This window comes from Entelurus aequoreus, linkage group LG07 (genome assembly GCF_033978785.1).
Source record: "Entelurus aequoreus isolate RoL-2023_Sb linkage group LG07, RoL_Eaeq_v1.1, whole genome shotgun sequence".
Lineage (NCBI taxonomy): Eukaryota > Metazoa > Chordata > Actinopteri > Syngnathiformes > Syngnathidae > Entelurus > Entelurus aequoreus.
This window is the reverse complement of record NC_084737.1, coordinates 43,263,380-43,278,649: the sequence shown is the minus strand read 5'-3', so window position 1 is coordinate 43,278,649 and position 15,270 is coordinate 43,263,380. Positions and strand designations below refer to the sequence as shown.

At 39.4% G+C, this 15,270-nt stretch overlaps 1 protein-coding gene across 6 annotated transcripts in view; it reads right to left on the bottom strand.

Annotated features, from left to right (window-relative positions):
- LOC133653900 (uncharacterized) overlaps positions 1–2,828 on the bottom strand; it is a 117,083-nt gene extending 114,255 nt beyond the window's left edge. For 5 of the 6 annotated variants that reach the window (XM_062053728.1, XM_062053729.1, XM_062053726.1 and 2 more), the window contains exon 1: positions 2,514–2,828. The gene's annotated coding sequence lies outside the window, so the exon portion shown is untranslated. The remainder of the gene's footprint in view (positions 1–2,513) is intronic. The other variant, XM_062053730.1, reaches the window with a different exon arrangement.
- Between the last annotated feature and the right edge of the window lie 12,442 nt (positions 2,829–15,270).

The window sequence follows — 15,270 nt, the reverse complement described above, 5'->3', positions numbered from 1 at the left end:
CCTTGAACGTGTGCGGCTGTGCCTGTATGCATGCATTGACGTAGGGCTGGGCGATATGGCCTTTTTTTAATATCTCGATATTTTTAGGCCATATCGCGATACACGATATATATCTCGATATTTTGCCTTAGCCTTGAATGAACACCTGATACATATAATCACAGCAGTATGATGGTTCTATGTGTCTACATTAAAACATTCTTGTTCATACTGCATTAATATATGCTCATTTTAAACTTTCATGCAGAGAGGGAAATCACAACTAAGTCAATTTAGCAAAACTGTATTTATTAAACACTTATTAAGCAGTGGCACAAACATTCATGTCATTTCCAAAACAGAAAGTGCAAGATTGTCAGAGACATTTTAAAACAAGCTATAAGTGCACTTTTGTGCATGATGACACACAAAATATTTCAATAAGTGTCACATAAAAATGAGCTGCATATCAAATAGTATATGTCCTACGGAGTTGATGTGGAAATAGTTGCTTCGGCATTTAGTTGGTGTGGCACCGCACGGAGATGTTGACATGTAAAGACATATTCCCGCTTGAAGCCAAACCACCGCCAGACGATGGACCCCGTGCTGTTTTTCTTGGGAATTAATTATTCCTCCATTTGTTACCAGATTTGCACCTTCTTTCTCTCGTATTACCACTCAAACCACACCGTTAGCTGTTAGCATCACAGCTAACGTTACCATGTCGCTACCTCTCGCTCCGCGGGAGCGTGTGACGTTGCTTACGTGGCAGTATGACGTATGTAAGAAGGTGCGCTTGTTTTAAAGTCTCTGTGAGAAGGATAGACAGGAAAGAGTGAGAAACGCATGCAGTTTAATGCCCCGCAGCTAAAAGCAACTGCGTGAGAACGTATACTCCAATATCACGATATAGTCATTTTCTATATCGCACAGAGACAAACCCGCGATATATCGAGTAAATCGATATATCGCCCAGCCCTACATTGACGTTCGTTTTCCTGATGAAATAAAGCAAAATAATAAGTCTAAATATAGCTCTAAATTTACTACAGCTCATAAACATGCTATTATTTTGTCAAAATAACATATAATAATAACAATTACGGACAAATCATGACTTTTGTGTAAAGTATGTCAACTGTGGTGTCTGCCTCCAATCTATTGTTTTCTACCGCTTGTCCCTTTCAGGGTCACGGGGGGTGCTGGAGCCTATTTCAGCTGCATTCGGGCGGTAGGTGGTGTACACCCTGGACAAGTCGCCACCTCATCGCAGGGCCAACACAGATAGGCAGACAACATTCACACTCACATTCACACACTAGGGACAATTCAGTGTTGCCAATCAACCTATCCCCAGGTGCATGTATTTGGAAGTGGGTGGAAGCCAGAGTACCCGTCTCTTCATTTGCTTTGTAACCCGACTTTCTTCTGCTTTGGTTTCAAGCTGGAAATGAGAAAAATCTCACCAAATCTTTTTTTTCCTGAAGCGATCATGTCCACGATTGTGGCAGTTAATGATGCTGCTTTTACTTTTGCTATTTTTAATTTTTTTGATAGGTTTTGCTGTGGCGAGTCAAGGCTTCCTAATTTTATTTACCTTGACTACAGAATGAATCATGCTTTTTTAGCTTTTTTGTCTGCGAAAGGTGCTATACAAATAAATGTTACTTACTTACTTACTTTTTTGCGAGTGGTGCATTCTCATGCCGCACATTAGGGCATGTTTACACAGCAAACACTCTTCAATTCAAAGACATGTATAATGAATGTATAATGAGTCGCTTAGCTGCGGCTTTAAACTGGTACGTAACATGCCATTCTGTAGTCACTTGAATGCCTTTTGACCAATCATTGAGAAGATCGCTTGAAACCGGGTTGTCCGTACTCTCTCTATAAACGACTCTGTTAGGAATGTGCAACAAAAATGTTTGTCTACCTTTTTGAACTAAACCTGGGGGCTGGTATGGTTTCATTACAGGGCCAGATATGGCACCCGGGCCGCCAGTTGAACTGCCCTGATGTTTATATATAGTTTATCATCTATAGTAAAGTTTGGATTTTACATTATGTTTAAATGTCATCCCTGATGTGCATAAACTGAGGGTCTATAGTGAACCCACCCTGCAGTGACTGGTGTTTCTCTCTCATCTTTAGGCAACCCACACCCTGTGGGTCATCAGCGGATTACAGGTAAGTGTCTGTGATAGGAGGGCCCCTGACTAAGGCTGTATTAATTAGGCTCACAATGTGTGCAGTGCACAATGACTTTGATCAAAAGTTTACTGTGTGCAATGCACTGCATGATGCAAAATCTCCACGCGTGCATTCCACGGGTTGGAGGTTTGCGTGCTCAAGAGGGAGGGTAAAGGGTGCACCATTTCCAAATGATCAAAGCAACTTTATCACATGGATGACCAATCGTATATGATGCACTTCAAACATAAGGATTGATTGGTCAAGTGGGTGGATACAGCATGGTTCAATCAACAATTGACATTTGCATGCACATACATGAGAGATTGTATACTCACTCGACCTGCTGGTGTCTTAAAGGAGCATTTCTGTGTCTCGAAGCCAGCTTTGAGGATGTCAACTCCTGGGACAAGATGCCTTGAACATCGCTAGGCTATTCTTCCTGGCCAGGCTCCAGCCCCCCTTCGTTAAACATGCTTGTCGTCAGGGGGAAAAAGGAGCCGCTAGGTTAAAATAGCAACATTTGTTTAGAATATTTTTTTTTGCTTCACAGTCGTCCGTGTCTGCAGCTGGAAAGTGACAGCAGCAATTTGAAGGGATGCTGACGCGCAAAGAGAAAGGGGCTCGCCTCCTTCCTCCCTGCTCAGCCTCCATCAAGCAGGCAGCACCACGTGACGACGACCAGCCACCTCAGCCCTTCACTGCCGGTCCAACCTTTCAAAACAAGAGCAGACACGACAGAGCACAGTCTATAGGAAGTCCAAATTGATCGAGACTGTTCTCTGGAAGTATATTTATAATTGTATTTAGAATAATTTTACAAGGAATGTAGATTTGTTTAGGAAAGGCAATCAAGCAAGTTTATTTAATAGCACAACCTCTATGCAAGACAATTCAAAGTGCTTGACATATAAATAAAAACCTCGTAAAAATAATTTGTTTCATTCAATTAATTTAGGCACTATTTGGGTCCCAATTATCAGGTCCTCAACAAGAACACATTTATTTTGTTTACTAGTCAGTAAATGCCATCATTATAGTTGTAAGCTTTTCAATTATAATGTTATCACTTTCCAAATTTAAAAAATAATACACATCAACAATAATCCAAATTAAAATCTGGCATGAGTGATATCCGAGACATGTTCGTCATAATTTTCAAGTGAACGTTCTTTAGTCATCGATTTTATGTTGAAATGGTTCAACTCATGTCCTGTGTTTTCCCCTTCTTCTGTTTAACTTGACGCATTACTTGAGGCATCCATTCACTTAAACTCTTTCACGGCGGCCTCCAAGCGGCCAGTGTTAGCATTGCAAGGACTGCTGAATGCACGTCTCAGCAGCAAAAAGTATGATGTCATCAACTCTGAGAAAACTGGAGGGGAGCATTGAACCTCTGCAAGGGTGTACTGTATATAGAAACCCACTAATTAATGATGATGCTTCATTTAAGTGCAATAGTTTTAGCCTAACTGTTTAATTATCCTTGCTGAAGGTGATTTTTGCCAGTTAACTCTTGAGTTGATTCCTCATCCACATGAAATGGTGAAAGAAACAGATGATATTCTGCCCCAAGAGCACTTGCATAGAATTACACTTTTACAAGGATGGTTCTAAAAACAGTAGGCTTCTATGTATTTGTCAGACAGAAGTAGTTTGAAAAATAGATTATAGGAGAATATATGATTTAAAGCTAGTATGTGGTGTTTAATTAGGGTGAGATGCACTGTGCTCTATCGTCTATCCTTTCATCATGAAAAAAAACATCATTTGTAACATTTAAAACTGCAAAACCAAATCTTCCTGACCGTTTCTGCATGACAACATTTGCCTCGTTTTAAGTGACAGCGGAGACTCTGAGAGGCTAGAAGACACAAATAAAGGCGACACTATTGTACGCCTTGAAAGAGAGAAAAGCCGCGTCCATTGGAGGTCTTTTTTTTTCCCCATTGTTGTCCACTCTGGGCCAGACTGCTGGGTCTCCTTCACAATGCGGGTCCCCTCAGAGCAGAGCACCACTGGCTGTCCTGTCGCTTCACATTAGCCTCTTTGCAGAGAGCAGCAGCCCCGCGGGGAGACTTGGACACACTTGTCATAAATAAGAGTTATGTACACACTCACGCAAACACACACACACACACACACACACACACACACACACACACACACACACACACACACACACACACACACACACACACACACACACACACACACACACACACACACACACACACACACACACACAAATATATTTGGTTAGGTTGTTAGGTGTTTTCCAAACTAGCCAAAATGGGAACGCAGGGAAAGTTTCCATTAATGCTTCTATAGCACTCTAACTGTGACCTTATTTTAGCCTCTATACTGGCAGGCATGTAGGAAGCACTCATTCGCTGCACACGTTCAGAAAACATGCGCTTATGAATGAGTGAGTAGTCACTATAATGCAGCCATCAAGTTAAGGCTCCGTTATAAAAATACTTTTATTACAAGCTTACACTGACATGGCAGGTTAAAATGTTGTCATTTGGCCCACTTGAGCTGCAGCTACACTGTATTGCCAAAAGTATTTGGCCACGGATCCAAATGATCAAAATCAGGTGTCCTAATCACTTATCAATTTTTTCCATCTGGCAACTGATGGACGAGTCTGGGTTTGGAGGTTGCCAGGAGAACGGTACATTTCGGACTGCATTGTGCCGAGTGTGAAATTTGGTGGAGCAGGAATTATGGTGTGGGGTTGTTTTTCAGGAGTTGGGCTTGGCCCCTTAGTTCCAGTGAAAGGAACTTTGAATGCTCCAGGATACCCAAACATTTTGGACAATTCCATGCTCCCAACCTTGTGGGAACACTTTGGAGCGGACCCCTTCCTCTTCCAACATGACTGTGCACCAGTGCACAAAGCAAGGTCCATAAAGACATGGATGACAGAGTCTGGTGTGGATGAAATTGACTGGCCTGCACAGAGTCCTGACCTGAACCGGATAGAACACCTTTGGGGTAAATTAGAACGGAGACTGAGAGCCAGGCCTTCTCGACCAACATCAGTGTGTGACCTCACCAATGCGCTTTTGGAAGAATGGTGGAAAATTCCTAAAAACACACTCCGCAACCTTGTGGACAGCCTTCCCAGAAGAGTTGAAGCTGTTATAGCTGCAAAAGGTGAACCAACATTATATTGAACCCTATGTGTTAGGAATGGGATGGCACTTCAAGTTCATATGTGAGTCAAGGCAGGTGGCCAAATACTTTTGGCAATATAGTGTAAGCGCTGCCAAGACTGCCATCTTTACACAAACATGCAGTGCAAAACAAAATACTGTACATAGTTTGAACCTGCAAGAACAGTTGTGTATCACTTTTGAAAATATAATTTGTTAAATTTAACAATATAGTATGGCATGTATTATATATAGGGCTCGAAAGGGCGTGTGATCTCGCAATGCATTGTGGGTGCCCGGTAGCCATTTTTGATGGATGTAAGTTTTTTTTTTACATGGCTGTACTGTCTCCTCAGTAATTTGAGAGAGAATAACAAACTAGATTAAAATAGATTGTAAAAAATAAAAAAATTAATTGACCGTACCTTGCTACTTCGAAAAAATAAGTTAAATTGGTGGAATTGATCCGTATGAGCATGTCCATTGGACAAGAGATTTGAGTAAGCTGCCGCCATTGTTGGAGCCAAACTTGTATATATTTTGTCAATTCAGTCAGTTTTTAGACCGAAATGTGTGTTAGGGTTCATTGTCCTCTGTTTAAATTGCGCACAATTTCATCTCTTATGTGTCCGAGATGGAGAGAGGGTGCCTAGTCTCATTTTATAAGCAGGTGTCCCTGAAAAAAATAAAAAATACTTTGATCACTGCGCTATTTAAAGGCCTACTGAAATGATTTTTTTTTATTTAAACGGAGAAAGCAGTTCCATTGTATGTGTCATACTTGATCATTTCGCGATATTGCCATATTTTTGCTGAAAGGATTTAGTTGAGAACATCGACGATAAAGTTCGCAACTTTTGGTCGCTGATAAAAAAAGCCTTGCCTGTACCGGAAGTAGCGTGACGTCGCAGGTTGAAAGGCTCCTCACATTTCCCCATTGTTTACACCAGCAGCGAGAGCGATTCGGACCGAGAAAGCGACGATTACCCCATTCATTTGAGCGAGGATGAAAGATTCGTGGATGAGGAACGTGAGAGTGAAGGACTAGAGTGCAGTGCAGGACGTATCTTTTTTCGCTCTGACCGTAACTTAGGTACAAGGGCTCATTGGATTCCACCCTTTCTCCTTTTTCTATTGTGGATCACGGATTTGTATTTTAAACTACCTCGGATACTATATCCTCTTGAAAATGAGTCTAGAACGCGAAATGGACATTCACAGTGACTTTTATCTCCACGACAATACATCGGCGAAGCACTTTAGCTACGGAGCTAACGTGATAGAATCGGGCTTAACTGCAGATAGAAACAAAAGAAATAAGTCCCTGACTGGAAGGATAGACAGAAAATCAACAATACTATTAAACCATGGATCTGTAACTACACGATTAATGCTTTCCAGCCTAGCGAAGCTTAACAAGGCTGTTGCTAACGACGCCATTGAAGCTAACTTAGCTACAGGACCTCACAGAGCTATGCTAAAAACATTAGCTATCCACCTACGCCAGCCAGCCCTCATCTGCTCATCAACACCCGTGCTCACCTGCGTTCCAGCGATCGACGGAGCGACGAAGGACTTCACCTGATCATAGATGCAGTCAGCGGCTAGCGTCAGATAGCGCGTCTGCTATCCAAGTCAAAGTCCTCCTGGTTGTGTTGCTGCAGCCAGCCGCTAATACACCGATCCCACATACAGCTTTCTTCTTTGCAGTTTTCATTGTTCATTAAACAAATTGCAAAAGATTCACCAACACAGATGTCCAGAATACTGTGGAATTTTGCGATGAAAACAGAGCTTTTTGTATTGATACAATGGTGTCCGAATACTTCCGTTTCAACCATTGACGTCACGCGCATACGTCATCATACATAGACATTTTCAACCGGAAGTTTCGCGGGAAATTTAAAATTGCACTTTATAAGTTAACCCGGCCGTATTGGCATGTGTTGCAATGTTAAGATTTCATCATTGATATATAAACTATCAGACTGCGTGGTCGGTAGTAGTGGGTTTCAGTAGACCTTTAATACTCATTCATTTTTGTGCTTACCCAAGACTAAAACTAAACAGACATAATACTTTTTTCCAAAATACTTCACGTTGTTTTGTCGCCTGCTGCTAGCTTGGCTAAGGCTAACAGCTTACTTAAATGCAATGTATAATGTTAGGAATAGGTGAGGTGGATCCCAAGGATGCAGAGACGAATTGTGTATACAATTGTTCTTCCTTTTATTAGGCGGAAGCACAAGGTAGCAAAACAAAGGCGATGGTGGAAAACACAAAAAACACACCATGTAAAAAACTACTAAGAGAAAAAACACACAAAACTAAAAGCGCTAGACAATGCTAGGAAAAATACTTCACGAAAGAAGTTGAATAGAAAAAACAAAGTACCAAAATAAAAACGCTAGACAAGGCTAGGAAAACATACTTCATGAAAGAAGTAAATAGATTAGGTACAAAATAAAAACGCTAGACAAGGCTAGGAATAATACAGGCCAACCTGAGATGAATGGTACACGACGAACTAGTGAGTTCTCTTGGCACGACCAACAGGTTGCAGGCAATGACAAAGTTCCGGCGCTCACAGGCCGTCAGCAGCCATTTAAAATAGGCTGCTTCTAATCAATGTAAGGTGTGTGCTGCTGCCTTGCGTCAGCTGCACTCCATACTGTGGACGAGAGAGAGAGTGAACATGGTGCAGACAATAGAAATGAGCAAGGACATTTCAGATTACCACATATAAAACACAATAAAACATGCTTTCATTCAAACACACCAGGGTGAAAATGCCAAAATGTACTATACTAGGTGATGGTGTTAAAGGTGATTTTTGATCATCTCACGGCTGCCATCCAGGCTATTCATCGTCTCTTTATTAGCTTTGTAACCCGACTTTCTTCGGCTTTGGTTTCAAGCTGGAAATGAGAAAAATCTTACCAAATCTTTTTTTTTTTCTCGAAGCAATCATGACCACAATTGTGGCAGTAAATGATGCTGCACGTTCACACCATGTTTTGAACTTGTTAAAGAAAAAATACTAAACTTTAACACAGTCTTGCATTCAGCCATGTAAATAAGCGATTCAGACACCAGCAAGACCCACATTGCAATGCGTTTCCACATCACACTTTCATAACCTGTAATACATACCGTACTAACTGCAGACATTTTCATTGTAAATTCACAGCAAAGTACTGGCTAAAAATTGCATTACATTCACAGTAACCAATACTGTAATTTACAGTGAAATAACAGTTAAATGAGGTGAAATCCTGGTACTTTTTACAGTGCATGCTGGAGCTTATACCTATTGACTGAAAGACTGACACCACACTTGACTAGTCAACAGGCACGCACATCAAACAGGAAACCCACAACATCTGCACAGAACCACTACCATTCGTGACAAAAATAAAACTATATTGCAGTGTAAACAACTTGCAGATACCAAAGATGAATGCTGTTCATTTGCATGCTCTGCTTTACCCCTTCTCCACTTTAAACTAGCCATGTTACTCTCAGAATGACTAGAAGTGCTTCATTCAAATTTACCCCATAAATATCTCGATGTTATTTTCAGCGACAAGGACGAGTGAGATGTGGGTATAGAGGAGGGCTTCAAGGGTCGTCAGCGGCATCATAAAGGAGCACCATGTCGGGATGTGTGTGATGAAATGGCAAGTGAAGTGTTCCCTTGCTCGGGCAGCAGAGGCATAAAAGATTTATCAAGCTGAGGAAGGAGGTGGGAACTTCCTCTGGGCACTCTGAGCACGGAGAAGGAGGCGGTGGCCAAGAGTTGCTTTTAACATCTCTTCTATTATGTATTGCATTGAGCAGCATCTATCTAGAAGGAAACAAACATTAGTATAAAAATGACATGGGCGCGAATGTCTTTTCCTGGATAAATAAAGGTCAACGCGGTCACAATCAATTGTTAAGCTTTTTTAACACCGTATAGTTAGTGTAAATTATATAATATGAATTAATGCAAAATTACACTGAAAGTGAGGGTTTAATGCATTAAACACATGTTGAACTTCAAGACACTGCTTTTCCTATATATATCACATACAAATTAAGGCTGACAAAAATAACACATTTACTTATTTGATTAATCTCAAAAATTATCACATGAATAATGTATGTATGCAGATTAATCACACAGTTTATTTTGACTGTACATGCTCTTTTACCGTAAATGTGGATGGTTACCTAAAAGGCGTCGTAGCAGGTTACTTTACGGTCAGGGATCAAGTGAATGCACACGTCAGTGCAAAGATGAGTGAGGAGACTCCCACTGGTGTGCTCGCTGGCAAATTTCACTTCAAAATACACCCAGACTAGACATTAAATAAAACCATTACCAAGTTATGAGAAAATAAATGATGTATTTCTAAGTAAAACATTTAAAACATCTTACTGGATGACATTCTGACAATAAACTTACATTTGTGTTAAAATTGGGGTCTTTTTTAAAGTTAATTTAAATCATGCAAGCGAGTAATATTATTATCCAATGAGTGCTATAACAACTCCTTTTATGCTGCCAAAGAGACAGTAGAGACACGTTTTAGGTGACTGTATGTAAAGGTAACAAGTGGTGAAGTCAGTGTGATACTGACATTATTTTAAAGTTTAACTTATCATGCTCTAATCAATGTTAATGTATTTAGTTAATTTGATATAAATAAATAAATAAATGGGTTATACTTGTATAGCACTTTTTCTACCTTCAAGGTACTCAAAGCGCTCTGACAGTATTTCCACATTCACCCATTCACACACTGATGGCGGGAGCTGCCATGCAAGGCGCTAACCAGCAGCCATCAGGAGCAAGGGTGAAGTGTCTTGCCCAAGGACACAACGGACATGACTAGGATGGTAGGAGGTGGGGATTGAACCCCAGTAACCAGCAACCCTCCGATTGCTGGCATGGCCACTCTACCAACTTCACCACACCGTCCCATTTGTTTTAATAGTCCATACCCATATTTTTTCCAGGAAGTTCTGCTTATTTTTTTTTAAGACTATGTAGTCTGTGAGCCGCTTCATAGTATTATTTTATACTTAGTTCACCGTCCACTAAAACAGTGATTCGCTGTGGAAAGATGGCAGCAACAAGCCAGCTCATTTAATGCATGCCCTCGCCTCTTCATAAAGGACGCTGCATTCCTTTTTGTAAGATTTTTCTGTTTATAATTGTACGATTAGCAGGTGTAATGATGTCACACGATCTATTACACTGTACAAATGTTTCTGCAAACTAAACATTATATTGGTGAAATGCTGTCAGCGCAGCAGTGCACTAAGAGGAAAAGGTCCCTTGCACACTAAGTAGCAGAAAGACTCGAAGAAGCCTCATTCAGGTTTCTGCCCTGAATTTGATTAGGAAATGTGCAGATTTAGGGATTTGTATTTAAAAATGTTTTAAAAAAGATTGTAATCATATACAATATACAATTATAACTCAGTTCAATGAACAAATATTCATATTTATTTTATGGTATCATTTTTCTTTCTTTTACATTTTTTAAAATTATTTTTAATCATGACCCTGCCTCACCTGCCTCTTCTAACCGCATGTTCCTCCTCCTATATGTATACATTTGAGCATACATGTAAAATTCTGACCCTGTACAAATAAGAAAATCTAAAACAAATTCGAACTTGAGCACATCATTGAAGTAATCATTGAAAATAAATGTTCATGCCATCCAAGAAAAAGACACATTCAAATAAATCAATAAGGTCCCAAAAATTAATAAAACATTTAAGCCCAGAATGGGTATGCATGAAATTGTTTTTAAACTGGGCCAAACGCCACGTACACAGGTACCTTGGCATTGTGTATTCAACACTAAACAATTCAAATGATACACATGTTCATGCCATCATGGTTTTAATTTTATGTAATAGTTGCTACAACAGCTTATCCATTTGCTACAATATGTTAAATGCAAGTTAACATGTATTCAATATACATAAAAATGTGTAAAAAATACAGTATATATTAAAAAAGTGGTCTAATCATCCACCCCGCGACCCTGAACAGGACAATCGGTAGAAAATGGATGGATGGATGGGTCTAATCAACCAAAAATTTTGCAATCACCCTTTTTGCAGAGGGTAATTTCACCACACCTAGTGTATGTGTGACTATCAGTGGTACTTTTAACTTATTGTGTATGGTTAAAGATATCCTCTATGAAAAACATTTCTGTTTAGTAAGTTTTAATTTTTTTCTTCATCAGGGAAAAGACTAACTAAATCCAGTGTGCATTATTTGGGAAATATATTTCAAGCAAATACATTCCAAATATTAATAATATGCAAAGGTGAAGCCTGAGTGGGTATTGTACAAAATAATAGTGTAATAGTTATATAATAACAGCTTCTACACTGTCCTTCAATTGTTTGTTATGTGTTAATTCTTTGTTGTTTCATTTGAACACATTAACGTATTTCCCCATTAAAAAACAACATACAACCAATCTAATCTTATATAAACACAATGCTATCTGAAAAACTAAGTTATTCACTTGTGGACATTGAACCTACAAGCGCTACCTTCTTAGAACCAAGAGATCGTTCAATACTCCGAGGAATACGAGACAGAGGTGTTTTTACGCTGCGTTCAAGGACCGCTGAAGACATAACGCCTGCCAGAAATAATAAATAATATTAATACATTGAAATTAAATTGTATTAAGCACTTTTCATTTAAATGAATCTTAAAGTGCGTATACAGTACAAACCAATATTTCAATCAATAAAAGTTTAGCCATTAAAACAGACAAAATACTAAGACTAAAACACTATCAGTGAAGCATAAGGAGCACAAAACACGCAAAACAACAGTGTGTCTTTTTATTTTAGTTATTAAAAAAATTACTTTGTCAAAAGATTTCAGTGTGTGTACATTTTGAGCACATTCCACAAATACTGCTATATTAATGATAACTGTGAAATAAAATGTTCATATTGTTACATCTATCACGGCCCGTCATGTCAGGTCTGATACCGTCTTGTGTTCCATTATTTTATGTATTTCTCTCCTTTCCAGTGCTCTTATTTTAGTTGTGCTTCCTCTCTGTCTCCACCACTCAATTCACAATTTGAGCACAGCTGTTCCGAGTTGCCAATCCAGCTTCTTTATATGCCAGCGAGCCCTGCAGACAGTGTTGGATCATTGCTTGTACATAATTGCTGGTTTCATGAGTTGTCAAGCTTTTCCTACGCTTGTTGTGCACTTCCCTGCTGCACTATAACTTCTGGTTTAAGTATTAAAGACTCTTCTTACCTGCACATTGTCTCCTGTCTACGCATCTTGGGGTCACCACTACCGCATCTATGCGGCACCATGGTAACATTCCTACTTTAAAGGTGGTCTTTGATGACATTATGACATCTGTGTTGAGTTAAGTGTTCCATGTTGGGTTTGCCCTATACAGGTGGAACAAACCATTTTGCATTTTTGATAGGGGGTTATAGGCATTTAGACGTTCTTAGAGTGTATTGATTTAAGCAACCTAATTATTGAACATTACAGGCCACAATTCTTTTATATTATTATGTAGGATGCTGAGGAAGCACGATGGTGGTTAGATCTTGTGCTTTACAGCATGAAGGTCTTGGGTTTGATTCCCAGGCCCTTTTTGTGTGGAGTTTGCATGTTCTCCCTATGATTGCGTGGGTTCTCTCCGGGTATTCCAGCTTCCTCCCCCCTCCAAAGACATGCACCTGGGGATAGGTGGATTGGCAACACTAAATCGGCCCTAGTGTGTGAATGTGAGTGTGAATGTTGTCTGTCTATCTGTGTTGGCCCTGCGATGAGGTGGCAACTTGTCGCAAGAGAAAATGGATGGATGGATAATTTACATATTTAAATGACAGGAAAATGGATGGATTGATAACTTAAAGATAGAAATAATCTCTAACTTTATAAAAGCCCAAAGCCACCTTATGCTTGGAGCCCCTGTACAACATTAATACCCCTCCATCTCCATGCCCTTAATAATATTATTAGTCATTTCAGAAAAGTCTCCATGATCATTTTGTACTAATGATAACATTGTCAAGTGAGTTTACAAAAGTTACAGCTCATTTGTGAGCAAATATGATACTTACATAGCAGTGGTGGGCCGTGCGTTTCCCACCTAGGTCTTCAGTGAGCTCCGACTTCAACGATTACCTCTCAAAATACCATGATTGATGTCACCACATGATCATTGCTGGAGAAATACTATACAGAAACACATTTACGCCCTACTGGGCATTGAAACACATCAACAGTATACAAAACGGGTTATTTTCTGGCGCATTTAAAAATAAATTAAAACGCATCAGCAATTAAAACATATACCGTAAATTTATCTGCTTGGTTTATGCAACTTCCGGTCAATAAAGTTTGATTCAAAGTACACACTTCTCAAATATAATTAAAATGTGTATTTATTTAATTGACAAGCATGACACACTTTAACCACAAGACTTTACAACTTTTAGTTGTAACAAAACAGCTTATTACCGTCAACAACATGTGATCTGATTGGCTATCGCAACTGTCTCTCAACTATATGTGTTCTCAAATTAATCCGCTAACGATCCCGGTAAGTATCCAATCAAAGGACGCGTAAATGTCACGTTCAACGTGAGGCCATCTAGAATACCTTACTGACAACAACTCGTGATCTGATTGGCTATTGCAACTGTCTATCACTGTATGTCCCCATTCACTTACAGTGTATGTATGCCTGCATTGTTGATTCTGAAGGCGTCTGGAAGATTTCATACAGCATGGCAACATAAGATAACTGAATTCTGATTGGATACAAACTAAAACTAAAAACAACAGCACTGGAACGAACATAATATGACATTAAGAGAATATGAATACTTTTAGATATTTAGGGAAAGTAAATAAAAAAATAATTGTATCTTTAATTATGATTATGATATCTGGTTATGTTAGGCCAGCAGAGAAGGCCTTGCTGGCCCTGATGGCACACCACTGCTATAAAGTACATCATTATGCATATACAGTTATGATGTATATACCAGTGGCGGGCCGTGCGTTTCCCACCTAGGCCTTCAGTGATGTCCTGTGTCCAATGATTACCTCTCAAAATACCATTATTTATGTCACCACATGACCATTGCTGGAGAAATACTATACAGAAACACATTTATGCACTACAACCGTGTACAAAACGGGTTATTTTCTGGTGCATTTAAAAATCAATAAACCCACATCAGCATTTAAAACATATCTTATGTGGTACTGTCAAAATTAAAATTGCAAAAAACATTTTAAACAAGAAAAAATTAAGAAATAAAATATCTGAACTCACAATTTGTAGAACCCATTCAAGCTTCCGGGGTATCACAAGATGTAGTTTGTCTTTAAATATCCTTCTTGAAAATGGCCTTGCAAATATATGTGTTGTCTTGTCTAATAATAAAAGATGCAGACGAGGCGTGTTGAGTTCTTAAAGTTTACTCCACAGCCTGCTCATCAAAAACATCTTGCTGCAGGTGGCATGTTCTTCACTACTGTGGCATGCTGGGTAATCGAGTTCTTATGTTACCTAGCTCATAACGTCACAATATATATCTGCCTTCGGCCAGCTAGAAGGCCATACTGACAACAACTCGTTATCTGATTGGTTATCACAACTGTCTGTCAAGTGTTTGTGCCCGTTCACTTACAGTGCAAAGACGCCTGCATTGTTGATTCTGAAGGCTCTGGCAGATTTGGTACAGCATGGCCACATAAGCTATCTGAATTCTGATTAGAGAAAAACTCTATAACCTAAAAACAACAGCTGGAAGGAGCATAATATGACACGAAGATAATTTGAATACTTTTAGATATTTAGTGAAAGTAAATTAAAAATTACTTTTATCCATACTTGCCAACCCTCCCGTTTTT